The sequence below is a fragment of the Taudactylus pleione genome, unplaced genomic scaffold, assembly GCF_031769625.1.
Source record: "Taudactylus pleione unplaced genomic scaffold, aTauple2 ptg000550l, whole genome shotgun sequence".
NCBI classification, from domain to species: domain Eukaryota; kingdom Metazoa; phylum Chordata; class Amphibia; order Anura; family Myobatrachidae; genus Taudactylus; species Taudactylus pleione.
Window position 1 is genome coordinate 3,552,501 of NW_028284952.1, and position 7,500 is coordinate 3,560,000.

Genomic DNA, 7,500 nt, shown 5'->3' on the forward strand with positions numbered 1-7,500 from the left:
AGCACCAACAGCCAAACCACACTGGACATGCCCAATCTCGTCTGATCTTGGAAGCTATGCAGTGTTGGGCCTGGTTAGTACTGGGATGGGAGACCACCTGGGAATACCAGGTGCTGTAGGTAATTTTATGCAGCCATACCATTCTTTTCTATTACATTTTACATTTAATTTTTTCAACTTATCAATGAATTTACTTGAGTAAAGAAGTAAAAGAGGTCTAAAGTTAATGTTTTTGAGCTCCTTCAGCCAAACCACACTGGACATGCCGCATCTCGTCTGATCTTCGAAGCTATGCAGTGTTGGGCCTGGTTAGTACTTGGATGGGAGACCACCTGGGAATACCAGGTGCTGTAGGTAATTTTATGCAGCCATAACATTCTTTTCTATTACATTTTACATTTAATTTTTTCAACTTATCAATGAGTTTACTTGAGTTAAGAAGTAATAGAGGTCTAAAGTTAATGTTTATGAGCACCTACAGCCAAGCCACACTGGACATGCCCAATCTCGTCTGATCTTGGAAGCTATGCAGTGTTGGGCCTGGTTAATACTTGGATGGGAGACCACCTGGGAATACCAGGTGCTGTATGTAATTTTAGACAGCCAAAACATTCTTTTCTATTACATTTTACATTTAATTTTTTCTACTTATCAATGAATTTACTTGAGTTAAGAAGTAAAAGAGGTCTATAGTTAATGTTTTTGAGCACCTACAGCCAAACCACACTGGACATGCCCAATCTCGTCTTATCTTGGAAGCTATGCAGTATTGGGCCTGGTTAGTACTTGGATGGGAGACCACCTGGGAATACCAGGAGCTGTAGGTAATTTTATACTGCCATAACATTCTTTTCTATTACATTTTTCATTTCATTTATCAAATTATCATTGAATTTACTTGAGTTAAGAAGTAAAAGAGGTCTAAAGTTAATGTTTTTGAGCTCCTTCAGCCAAACCACACTGGACATGCCCAATATCGTCTGATCTTGGAAGCTATGCAGTGTTGGGCCTGGTTAGTACTTGGATGGGAGACCACCTAGGAATCCCAGGTGCTGTAGGTAATTTTATACTGCCATAACATTCTTTTCTATTACATTTTACATTTAATTTTTTCAACTTATCAATGAATTTCCTTGAGTTAAGAAGTAATAGAGGTCTAAATTTAATGCCTTTGAGCACCTACAGCCAAACCACACTGGACATGCCCAATCTCGTCTGATCTTGGAAGCTATGCAGTGTTGGGCCTGGTTTGAACTTGGATGGGAGACCACCTGGGAATACCAGGTGCTGTAGATAATTTTAGACAGCCAAAACATTCTTTTGTATTACATTTTACATTTAATTTTTTCAACTTATCAATGAATTTACTTGAGTTAAGAAGTAAAAGAGGTCTAAAGTTAATGTTTTTGAGCACCTACATTCAAACCACACTGGACATGCCCAATCTCGTCTGATCTTGGAAGCTATGCAGTGTTGGGCCTGGTTAGTACTTGGATGGGAGACCACCTAAGAATCCCATGTGCTGTAGGTATTTTTATACTGCCATAACATTCTTTTCTATTACAGTTTACATTTAATTTTTTCAACTTATCAATGAATTTACTTGAGTTAAGAAGTAATAGAGGTCTAAAGTTAATGCTTTTGAGCACCTACATCCAAACCACACTGGACATGCACAATCTCGTCTGATCTTGGAGGCTTTGCAGGGTTGGGCCTGGTTAGTACTTGGATGGGAGACCACCTGGGAATAGCAGGTGCTGTAGGTAATTTTATACTGCCATAACATTCTTTTCTATTAAACTTTACATTAAATTTTTTCAACTTATCAATGAATTTACTTGAGTTAAGAAGTAAAAGAGGTCTAAAGTTAATGTTTTTTAGCGCCTACAGCCAAACCACACTGGACATGCCCAATCTCGTCTGATCTTGGAAGCCATGCAGTGTTGGGCCTGGTTAGTACTTGAATGGGAGACCACCTGGGAATACCAGGTGCTGTAGGTAATTTTATACTGCCATAACATTCTTTTCTATTAAATTTTACATTAAATTTTTTCAACTTATCAATGAATTTACTTGAGTTAAGAAGTAAAAGATGTCTAAAGTTAACGTTTTTGAGCACCAACAGCCAAACCACACTGGACATGCCCAATCTCGTCTGATCTTGGAAGCTATGCAGTGTTGGGCCTGGTTAGTACTGGGATGGGAGACCACCTGGGAATACCAGGTGCTGTAGGTAATTTTATGCAGCCATACCATTCTTTTCTATTACATTTTACATTTAATTTTTTCAACTTATCAATGAATTTACTTGAGTAAAGAAGTAAAAGAGGTCTAAAGTTAATGTTTTTGAGCTCCTTCAGCCAAACCACACTGGACATGCCGCATCTCGTCTGATCTTCGAAGCTATGCAGTGTTGGGCCTGGTTAGTACTTGGATGGGAGACCACCTGGGAATACCAGGTGCTGTAGGTAATTTTATGCAGCCATAACATTCTTTTCTATTACATTTTACATTTAATTTTTTCAACTTATCAATGAGTTTACTTGAGTTAAGAAGTAATAGAGGTCTAAAGTTAATGTTTTTGAGCACCTACAGCCAAACCACACTGGACATGCCCAATCTCGTCTGATCTTGGAAGCTATGCAGTGTTGGGCCTGGTTAGTACTTGGATGGGAGACCACCTGGGAATACCAGGTGCTGTATGTAATTTTAGACAGCCAAAACATTCTTTTCTATTACATTTTACATTTAATTTTTTCTACTTATCAATGAATTTACTTGAGTTAAGAAGTAAAAGAGGTCTATAGTTAATGTTTTTGAGCACCTACAGCCAAACCACACTGGACATGCCCAATCTCGTCTTATCTTGGAAGCTATGCAGTATTGGGCCTGGTTAGTACTTGGATGGGAGACCACCTGGGAATACCAGGAGCTGTAGGTAATTTTATACTGCCATAACATTCTTTTCTATTACATTTTTCATTTCATTTATCAACTTATCATTGAATTTACTTGAGTTAAGAAGTAAAAGAGGTCTAAAGTTAATGTTTTGAGCTCCTTCAGCCAAACCACACTGGACATGCCCAATATCGTCTGATCTTGGAAGCTATGCAGTGTTGGGCCTGGTTAGTACTTGGATGGGAGACCACCTAGGAATCGCAGGTGCTGTAGGTAATTTTATACTGCCATAACATTCTTTTCTATTACATTTTACATTTAATTTTTTCAACTTATCAATGAATTTCCTTGAGTTAAGAAGTAATAGAGGTCTAAATTTAATGCCTTTGAGCACCTACAGCCAAACCACACTGGACATGCCCAATCTCGTCTGATCTTGGAAGCTATGCAGTGTTGGGCCTGGTTTGAACTTGGATGGGAGACCACCTGGGAATACCAGGTGCTGTAGATAATTTTAGACAGCCAAAACATTCTTTTGTATTACATTTTACATTTAATTTTTTCAACTTATCAATGAATTTACTTGAGTTAAGAAGTAAAAGAGGTCTAAAGTTAATGTTTTTGAGCACCTACATTCAAACCACACTGGACATGCCCAATCTCGTCTGATCTTGGAAGCTATGCAGTGTTGGGCCTGGTTAGTACTTGGATGGGAGACCACCTAAGAATCCCATGTGCTGTAGGTATTTTTATACTGCCATAACATTCTTTTCTATTACAGTTTACATTTAATTTTTTCAACTTATCAATGAATTTACTTGAGTTAAGAAGTAATAGAGGTCTAAAGTTAATGCTTTTGAGCACCTACATCCAAACCACACTGGACATGCACAATCTCGTCTGATCTTGGAGGCTTTGCAGGGTTGGGCCTGGTTAGTACTTGGATGGGAGACCACCTGGGAATAGCAGGTGCTGTAGGTAATTTTATACTGCCATAACATTATTTTCTATTAAACTTTACATTAAATTTTTTCAACTTATCAATGAATTTACTTGAGTTAAGAAGTAAAAGAGGTCTAAAGTTAATGTTTTTTAGCGCCTACAGCCAAACCACACTGGACATGCCCAATCTCGTCTGATCTTGGAAGCTATGCAGTGTTGGGCCTGGTTAGTACTTGAATGGGAGACCACCTGGGAATACCAGGTGCTGTAGGTAATTTTATACTGCCATAACATTCTTTTCTATTAAATTTTACATTAAATTTTTTCAACTTATCAATGAATTTTCTTGAGTTAAGAAGTAAAAGATGTCTAAAGTTAAGGTTTTTGAGCACCTACAGCCAAACCACACTGGACATGCTCAATCTCATCTGATCTTGGAAGCTATGCAGTGTAGGGCCTGGTTAGTACTTGGATGGGAGACCACCTGGGAATACCAGGAGCTGTAGGTAATTTTATACTGCCATAACATTCTTTTCTATTACATTTTACATTTAATTTTTCAACTTGTCATTGAATTTACTTGAGTTAAGAAGTAAAAGAGGTCTAAAGTTAATGTTTTTGAGCTCCTTCAGCCAAACCACACTGGACATGCCGCATCTCGTCTGATCTTCGAAGCTATGCAGTGTTGGGCCTGGTTAGTACTTGGATGGGAGACCACCTGGGAATACCAGGTGCTGTAGGTAATTTTATGCAGCCATAACATTCTTTTCTATTACATTTTACATTTAATTTTTTCAACTTATCAATGAGTTTACTTGAGTTAAGAAGTAATAGAGGTCTAAAGTTAATGTTTATGAGCACCTACAGCCAAGCCACACTGGACATGCCCAATCTCGTCTGATCTTGGAAGCTATGCAGTGTTGGGCCTGGTTAATACTTGGATGGGAGACCACCTGGGAATACCAGGTGCTGTATGTAATTTTAGACAGCCAAAACATTCTTTTCTATTACATTTTACATTTAATTTTTTCTACTTATCAATGAATTTACTTGAGTTAAGAAGTAAAAGAGGTCTATAGTTAATGTTTTTGAGCACCTACAGCCAAACCACACTGGACATGCCCAATCTCGTCTTATCTTGGAAGCTATGCAGTATTGGGCCTGGTTAGTACTTGGATGGGAGACCACCTGGGAATACCAGGAGCTGTAGGTAATTTTATACTGCCATAACATTCTTTTCTATTACATTTTTCATTTCATTTATCAAATTATCATTGAATTTACTTGAGTTAAGAAGTAAAAGAGGTCTAAAGTTAATGTTTTTGAGCTCCTTCAGCCAAACCACACTGGACATGCCCAATATCGTCTGATCTTGGAAGCTATGCAGTGTTGGGCCTGGTTAGTACTTGGATGGGAGACCACCTAGGAATCCCAGGTGCTGTAGGTAATTTTATACTGCCATAACATTCTTTTCTATTACATTTTACATTTAATTTTTTCAACTTATCAATGAATTTCCTTGAGTTAAGAAGTAATAGAGGTCTAAATTTAATGCCTTTGAGCACCTACAGCCAAACCACACTGGACATGCCCAATCTCGTCTGATCTTGGAAGCTATGCAGTGTTGGGCCTGGTTTGAACTTGGATGGGAGACCACCTGGGAATACCAGGTGCTGTAGATAATTTTAGACAGCCAAAACATTCTTTTGTATTACATTTTACATTTAATTTTTTCAACTTATCAATGAATTTACTTGAGTTAAGAAGTAAAAGAGGTCTAAAGTTAATGTTTTTGAGCACCTACATTCAAACCACACTGGACATGCCCAATCTCGTCTGATCTTGGAAGCTATGCAGTGTTGGGCCTGGTTAGTACTTGGATGGGAGACCACCTAAGAATCCCATGTGCTGTAGGTATTTTTATACTGCCATAACATTCTTTTCTATTACAGTTTACATTTAATTTTTTCAACTTATCAATGAATTTACTTGAGTTAAGAAGTAATAGAGGTCTAAAGTTAATGCTTTTGAGCACCTACATCCAAACCACACTGGACATGCACAATCTCGTCTGATCTTGGAGGCTTTGCAGGGTTGGGCCTGGTTAGTACTTGGATGGGAGACCACCTGGGAATAGCAGGTGCTGTAGGTAATTTTATACTGCCATAACATTCTTTTCTATTAAATTTTACATTAAATTTTTTCAACTTATCAATGAATTTACTTGAGTTAAGAAGTAAAAGATGTCTAAAGTTAACGTTTTTGAGCACCAACAGCCAAACCACACTGGACATGCCCAATCTCGTCTGATCTTGGAAGCTATGCAGTGTTGGGCCTGGTTAGTACTGGGATGGGAGACCACCTGGGAATACCAGGTGCTGTAGGTAATTTTATGCAGCCATACCATTCTTTTCTATTACATTTTACATTTAATTTTTTCAACTTATCAATGAATTTACTTGAGTAAAGAAGTAAAAGAGGTCTAAAGTTAATGTTTTTGAGCTCCTTCAGCCAAACCACACTGGACATGCCGCATCTCGTCTGATCTTCGAAGCTATGCAGTGTTGGGCCTGGTTAGTACTTGGATGGGAGACCACCTGGGAATACCAGGTGCTGTAGGTAATTTTATGCAGCCATAACATTCTTTTCTATTACATTTTACATTTAATTTTTTCAACTTATCAATGAGTTTACTTGAGTTAAGAAGTAATAGAGGTCTAAAGTTAATGTTTTTGAGCACCTACAGCCAAACCACACTGGACATGCCCAATCTCGTCTGATCTTGGAAGCTATGCAGTGTTGGGCCTGGTTAGTACTTGGATGGGAGACCACCTGGGAATACCAGGTGCTGTATGTAATTTTAGACAGCCAAAACATTCTTTTCTATTACATTTTACATTTAATTTTTTCTACTTATCAATGAATTTACTTGAGTTAAGAAGTAAAAGAGGTCTATTGTTAATGTTTTTGAGCACCTACAGCCAAACCACACTGGACATGCCCAATCTCGTCTTATCTTGGAAGCTATGCAGTATTGGGCCTGGTTAGTACTTGGATGGGAGACCACCTGGGAATACCAGGAGCTGTAGGTAATTTTATACTGCCATAACATTCTTTTCTATTACATTTTTCATTTCATTTATCAACTTATCATTGAATTTACTTGAGTTAAGAAGTAAAAGAGGTCTAAAGTTAATGTTTTGAGCTCCTTCAGCCAAACCACACTGGACATGCCCAATATCGTCTGATCTTGGAAGCTATGCAGTGTTGGGCCTGGTTAGTACTTGGATGGGAGACCACCTAGGAATCGCAGGTGCTGTAGGTAATTTTATACTGCCATAACATTCTTTTCTATTACATTTTACATTTAATTTTTTCAACTTATCAATGAATTTCCTTGAGTTAAGAAGTAATAGAGGTCTAAATTTAATGCCTTTGAGCACCTACAGCCAAACCACACTGGACATGCCCAATCTCGTCTGATCTTGGAAGCTATGCAGTGTTGGGCCTGGTTTGAACTTGGATGGGAGACCACCTGGGAATACCAGGTGCTGTAGATAATTTTAGACAGCCAAAACATTCTTTTGTATTACATTTTACATTTAATTTTTTCAACTTATCAATGAATTTACTTGAGTTAAGAAGTAAAAGAGGTCTAAA

At 38.0% G+C, this 7,500-nt stretch overlaps 29 pseudogenes; all 29 read left to right on the top strand.

Moving 5' to 3' along the window:
- The first annotated feature begins 3 nt into the window (after positions 1–3).
- On the top strand, positions 4–122 carry LOC148496873 (5S ribosomal RNA; annotated as a pseudogene).
- Positions 123–238: 116 nt separating this feature from the next.
- On the top strand, positions 239–357 carry LOC148496874 (5S ribosomal RNA; annotated as a pseudogene).
- A 116-nt stretch (positions 358–473) lies between these two features.
- LOC148496875 (5S ribosomal RNA) lies at positions 474–592 on the top strand (annotated as a pseudogene).
- A 116-nt stretch (positions 593–708) lies between these two features.
- LOC148496876 (5S ribosomal RNA) lies at positions 709–827 on the top strand (annotated as a pseudogene).
- Positions 828–942: 115 nt separating this feature from the next.
- Positions 943–1,061, top strand: LOC148496877 (5S ribosomal RNA; annotated as a pseudogene).
- Positions 1,062–1,177: 116 nt separating this feature from the next.
- On the top strand, positions 1,178–1,296 carry LOC148496878 (5S ribosomal RNA; annotated as a pseudogene).
- A 116-nt stretch (positions 1,297–1,412) lies between these two features.
- LOC148496879 (5S ribosomal RNA) lies at positions 1,413–1,531 on the top strand (annotated as a pseudogene).
- A 351-nt stretch (positions 1,532–1,882) lies between these two features.
- LOC148496880 (5S ribosomal RNA) lies at positions 1,883–2,001 on the top strand (annotated as a pseudogene).
- Positions 2,002–2,117: 116 nt separating this feature from the next.
- Positions 2,118–2,236, top strand: LOC148496881 (5S ribosomal RNA; annotated as a pseudogene).
- A 116-nt stretch (positions 2,237–2,352) lies between these two features.
- Positions 2,353–2,471, top strand: LOC148496882 (5S ribosomal RNA; annotated as a pseudogene).
- Positions 2,472–2,587: 116 nt separating this feature from the next.
- Positions 2,588–2,706, top strand: LOC148496883 (5S ribosomal RNA; annotated as a pseudogene).
- Positions 2,707–2,822: 116 nt separating this feature from the next.
- On the top strand, positions 2,823–2,941 carry LOC148496884 (5S ribosomal RNA; annotated as a pseudogene).
- A 114-nt stretch (positions 2,942–3,055) lies between these two features.
- Positions 3,056–3,174, top strand: LOC148496885 (5S ribosomal RNA; annotated as a pseudogene).
- A 116-nt stretch (positions 3,175–3,290) lies between these two features.
- LOC148496886 (5S ribosomal RNA) lies at positions 3,291–3,409 on the top strand (annotated as a pseudogene).
- Positions 3,410–3,525: 116 nt separating this feature from the next.
- LOC148496887 (5S ribosomal RNA) lies at positions 3,526–3,644 on the top strand (annotated as a pseudogene).
- Positions 3,645–3,995: 351 nt separating this feature from the next.
- LOC148496888 (5S ribosomal RNA) lies at positions 3,996–4,114 on the top strand (annotated as a pseudogene).
- A 116-nt stretch (positions 4,115–4,230) lies between these two features.
- On the top strand, positions 4,231–4,349 carry LOC148496889 (5S ribosomal RNA; annotated as a pseudogene).
- A 115-nt stretch (positions 4,350–4,464) lies between these two features.
- On the top strand, positions 4,465–4,583 carry LOC148496890 (5S ribosomal RNA; annotated as a pseudogene).
- A 116-nt stretch (positions 4,584–4,699) lies between these two features.
- On the top strand, positions 4,700–4,818 carry LOC148496891 (5S ribosomal RNA; annotated as a pseudogene).
- A 116-nt stretch (positions 4,819–4,934) lies between these two features.
- Positions 4,935–5,053, top strand: LOC148496892 (5S ribosomal RNA; annotated as a pseudogene).
- Positions 5,054–5,168: 115 nt separating this feature from the next.
- LOC148496893 (5S ribosomal RNA) lies at positions 5,169–5,287 on the top strand (annotated as a pseudogene).
- Positions 5,288–5,403: 116 nt separating this feature from the next.
- LOC148496894 (5S ribosomal RNA) lies at positions 5,404–5,522 on the top strand (annotated as a pseudogene).
- A 116-nt stretch (positions 5,523–5,638) lies between these two features.
- Positions 5,639–5,757, top strand: LOC148496895 (5S ribosomal RNA; annotated as a pseudogene).
- Positions 5,758–6,108: 351 nt separating this feature from the next.
- LOC148496896 (5S ribosomal RNA) lies at positions 6,109–6,227 on the top strand (annotated as a pseudogene).
- A 116-nt stretch (positions 6,228–6,343) lies between these two features.
- Positions 6,344–6,462, top strand: LOC148496897 (5S ribosomal RNA; annotated as a pseudogene).
- Positions 6,463–6,578: 116 nt separating this feature from the next.
- On the top strand, positions 6,579–6,697 carry LOC148496898 (5S ribosomal RNA; annotated as a pseudogene).
- A 116-nt stretch (positions 6,698–6,813) lies between these two features.
- LOC148496899 (5S ribosomal RNA) lies at positions 6,814–6,932 on the top strand (annotated as a pseudogene).
- A 114-nt stretch (positions 6,933–7,046) lies between these two features.
- Positions 7,047–7,165, top strand: LOC148496900 (5S ribosomal RNA; annotated as a pseudogene).
- A 116-nt stretch (positions 7,166–7,281) lies between these two features.
- LOC148496901 (5S ribosomal RNA) lies at positions 7,282–7,400 on the top strand (annotated as a pseudogene).
- The last annotated feature ends 100 nt before the right edge of the window (positions 7,401–7,500 follow it).